Source organism: Sciurus carolinensis, chromosome 2 (genome assembly GCF_902686445.1).
Source record: "Sciurus carolinensis chromosome 2, mSciCar1.2, whole genome shotgun sequence".
Taxonomy (NCBI): domain Eukaryota; kingdom Metazoa; phylum Chordata; class Mammalia; order Rodentia; family Sciuridae; genus Sciurus; species Sciurus carolinensis.
This window is the reverse complement of record NC_062214.1, coordinates 164,167,547-164,172,328: the sequence shown is the minus strand read 5'-3', so window position 1 is coordinate 164,172,328 and position 4,782 is coordinate 164,167,547. Positions and strand designations below refer to the sequence as shown.

General features: G+C 39.5%; 1 pseudogene; it reads left to right on the top strand.

Moving 5' to 3' along the window:
* Positions 1 to 216: 216 nt before the first annotated feature.
* Positions 217 to 621, top strand: LOC124976612 (2-iminobutanoate/2-iminopropanoate deaminase-like; annotated as a pseudogene).
* Positions 622 to 4,782: the final 4,161 nt, after the last annotated feature.

Here is a 4,782-nt window from a genome sequence, read left to right as displayed (position 1 = left end):
CTCTGGATGGTGCAACTCTTGGTTCTACATGTCTAACATATTTGGGAAGCAAATTAAATATTCAACTGGAGAAGAGAATTTGTGTAAGAACAGAGTACAGAACAGACAGTGGAAAATAAAGATGTCAGATTAAGAAATTAAAGTTTTAGGTGAGAAGCAGGTGGGGCTGGTTGTAGGGGTTTCTTCTCCTTGAGGAGTATGAGAAGAAGGTCTAACATGTCATCCCTGATCAAAAAAGTGATCAGCACCATGAAAGCCCCCAGGGTCACTGGTCCCTATCCTAAAGCAGTTGAAAGGACCATTTACATCTCTGGACAGACAGGCACAGACCCTTCTAACAAATAGCTTGTATCAGGAGGGGTAGTAGCAGAACCTAAACAAACCCTTACAAACATGGGTGAAATTCTGAAAGCGGCAGGGTGTGACTTCACTAATGTGGTCAAAGCACCTGTTTTACTGGCTGACATAAATGATTTTAATACTGACAATGAAATCTACAAACAGTATTTCAAGACTAATTGTCCTGCTAGAGTTACTTACCAGGCTGCTGCTTTCCCCAAAGGAGCACATGTTGAGATTGAAGTAGTAGCTGTCCAAGGACCTTCCCAATTGCAGACATAGGGTTGTTCTTATCACGACTTTAACATTTTGCCCGGGTGCGGCAGCGTACACCTGTAATCCCAGCAGTTCAGGAAGCTGAGGCAGGAGGCTCATAAGTTCAAAGCCAGCTTCAGCAATTTAGCAAGGCCCTAAGCAACTCAGTGGGACCCTGTCTCAAAAAATAAGTAAATAAATAAAAAGGGCTGGGACATGGCTCAATGGTTAAGTGCTCCTGGGTTCAATCACTGTACCAAAAAAAAAAAAAAAAAATTAACATCTTGATTTTTACAATTGATGTTGGAAAAATATATATGTATCTAACATACCTGAAATTATCATGGAAATACTATATGATAGAGAGATTTCATATGAATTGAATATTAGATAATGAATCCAGTTACAGATGCTATAAATTATAGCTATGTACACTCATTGATGAATGTGGGAGAAGAGACAACTCATTACACAGTCACTCAAATAAATAAAGTATGAGAAAATAACACGTAGGAAAGCTGAGTTATTATTCCTGAAAAGTAATAAAGAGCAATCTAATTCAGTAAATTCTATTAATTTAATGATGTGAAATATTATTTTTCATGTTAGACTTGTGATTCTGATTTTACTTAAGTAAAATAAATATTCAATCTTGAATGGTAGAAGTAAAGGAGAAGAAGGCTGGGATTGGGGTTGCAGCTCAGTGGTATAGCGCTTGCCTAGCATGTGTGAGGCACTGGGTTTGATTCTCAGCATCGCATAAAATTAAATAAAATAAAGATCCATTGACACTATAAAAAATTTTAAAAAAGAAGTAAAGGACCAAAATTTTATGTGGACATATTTTTCTAATGAAAATAAAAACCATGCAGATTTCAAAAAAAAAAAAAAAAAAGAAAGAAAGAAAAAGAAAGAAATTAAAATGTTGTCCCATGGGTGATAGGAATCTAATTGAAGATTTTTAAGCAGAGAGTGATACTTACAACAAAATGTTTTTGGAAGATTAATATTCCCAACTGAACTGATCACTGTTTTGAAAGGAAAAGAAAGTAGAAGGAGAAGTAGTTTTAGAAGTGTTGGAAATGCCTAGGAGAGACATGATGAGTCTGATGTACTATGGAGGTTGAAGGAAGGGGATATGAGGAGATAGACTTGCGAGAGCCGCAAAGGCAAGACTGATAGGGTTTGGTAACTGCTCAGCCACCCTAGGAGAGAGAACAGTCAAGAATGGTGCAAGATTTCTGGGCTGGGGGGTGAGGCTTGGTGGTAGAGCACTTGTTAATCATGTGCTGGGTCCTGGGTTCCATCCCTGCCACTGGTTGGGGTAGTGGTGATAGGATGAAGCCTCCTCTACTTGTAGTTTTAGCTGTTTGGGAGGCTGAGGTGGGAGAATCAATTGATCCCAATAGTTCAAGACTACCCAATGTTGCAAGACCCTGTCTCAAAACAAAACAGGAAAACTTGAGATTTCAAACCAGAGGACTGAGAAATGGATGGTATCATTGATAAATGTGGAGTCAACAGAAGGAGTTAACTTTGGGGGGAAAAGATGAGCTCTGTTCCAGATATGTTGACTTGGAGACATCCATCTGGAAATGTCCAACAGGAAATATTAACATAGAGCTGAGACGGTCATGCTAGAGATGTGGATTACCGAATTCTGTGTGAATTAAGAAAAGGTGTTGCCTTCAAGATTATAAATAGTCCAAGATTATCACTTGGGTTTCAGGTCTATTTTGTGGAGTAGGAAGGAATACAGTTTGCAAAGACAGCAGAAGAGAAGGCCCAGAGATAGGGCAGAGTGGAGTCAAGAGGATCAGAGAAGAAGGAGGCTTCATGCTGGAGAGGTTGGCCTGCAAAATTAAATGACTGAGGAAAGTCATGGTTTTGCCAGTGTGGATAACTTGGAGGTCTTTGGCGGGGGTGTAAAATTTTGCTGTTATTTTATAGGTGGGCTTCCTGCTATAATATAATAAGGGTTAGGAATGAATAGGTGGTGAGTCAAGGGAGATAAGGTATGAAGTCTGACCTTGTAAGGAATTTGGCAGGGAAGGGAGAGAAAAATAGGATGAAAGTTCATGGAATGGCCAGGATTAAGGAAGGATATTTTTAAAGGGCATAAGAAATTCTTGCTCTCTGTTGAACTATGGGGAGTGCTTTATTGGCTTAGAATAAATTCCAAGTTTTCAAATTGCTTGCAGTACCTTTCTTCCTCTGAATTCCAACCAAGAAGCTTAGTATAGCAAGGGGGTCAAGGGTGGGGGTGTAGGGGAGGAAAGCCCCACAGGGAGAAGAACTTAGAAAGGATTCAACAGGGAGTCCTCAGTGGGTGATTGAAAGGGACATCATCTTTTCTCATGGAGTTGGAGCCCTTTCTGTTCAGGCAGGAACCATATCTATCCATAAATGGCACAGATATTCACCTTAGGAGAGGACATCCCTAAAATACTGAGGAATGGGGCTGATGGTGGAGCTCAATTGTGGAGTACTTGCCCAGCACATGGGAGGCTCTGGGTTGGATCCCTAACACCACAAAATAAATAAAAACTGAGGAATTTTTAGGTCGTGTTTGTGTATTTGAGATTTTTCTAAAGCCTTCAATCAACCCCTTACTTAAACAAAAAAAAAAAAAAAAAAAAAAAAAAAAAAAAACCTTCCATGGTCCACAGATTGCTCAGCCCAACATCCATCCTTCCTGCTGTCCCGCCCACCATCCTAGTTCAGGACCCAGTACTTACTTGTCCCCTTGACTGCTGTAATGGCCTGTCTCCTGTCACTCTCCATTCCTGCCATTGCTGCCACTCAATCGCCTAAAGCACCCTTCTGATCCTATCTGCGTGTTACCTAAAAGCCTTCAGCAGATTCCCATTGTCAACTGAATTAGCTTTCAGGTTTCTCACCCTGATTTTTAAAGTAACCACAATAGAGCTTTAGTTTACTTTTTTTTTTTTTCTTTTTGTCCCAATTTCCACACTTTCCTTGTATCCAAACTGATCTTCAGCTTGACAATCAACAAAGGGGGGTTACTTGGCCCTTCTATTTGAAGTAGCCATGCAAAATTTCCCTAGGACAACAACAGCCAATTCACACAGGAAGGTGGGTGGAAGATGCAAATGAGGGTCATTTTCACTTTCTGCTAAGCTTGATCTTGTTGTCTGAACCGTCCCCTGCAATATTTTTTTTTAACTTTTATGTGGTATGTACCAAATTCTGCCTTATATTGGAGTCATTTGTGTGCTTCTATCCCCACCCTGCTAGAATGGATGCAGCCAGAAGACAAAATAGTCCTCATCTCTGATCAAGGTCTAGTACTGTCATGCACTGGGGGCATTTGATAATTTTTTTCTTTTGGTACTGAGGACTGAACCCATGGCTCTCTACCACTGAGCAATATTCCCAGCCCTTTTTATTTTTTGCTTTGAGTCAAGATCTCACTAAGTTACCCAGGCTGGCCTTGAACTTGTGAGCTTCCTCCTTCAGCTTCCCAAGTTAATACATGTTTTAAAATTCCCTGACTGGAATGAAAAGAGATTTCATGTTGCCTTTGCTCACCATCTCTCAAGAAGATCTTACCCCTTCCTATTAAGATGCAAATGTTATTTTAATGTAGCATCTGTGTGTCTCTCCCCTGGCTATAAATACCTTATGAATTAGAATATAAGAAGCTAGAAGACAGGCACTGTATACAAGTTAACCTAATTTATCAAATGCTCAATTCACAGATTTATGTGAATTTATGCTCTTAGTAGTGTTTTTAATAATTTTAGTGATAAATCTACTTACAGGTTATTTTACCAATCAGGGCTCTTCCATGAGAATAGAACTACATGTAAAATTAAGTATTTGTGTATAAAGTTCCTTATTTTTTTTTCCCCCTGGGGAGAGGGAAAACAGCTTTCATCAATACTCAAATATTGGCCTGTTACCCAGGAAAGAGTAAGACCCATTTGCTGGACTCAGTGCATTTAGAGAAATGTTTTATTTTGTCCCCGTTGATTACTTGTGAAGGAATTTTTTTAAAACTTCAGTAGTTGTTCCACAGACAGCAAATATAGCCAAAGATAGAGTTGTTTAGGATAATTCCTAATGCTGCTTCCTAACCTCTACCCGGTTCCTGCCTATGTTGAGTCTTGCCTGTCACTGGACTAAAGAATAGCAGCATGCAATCACAGACAAGGTGTATAAAGA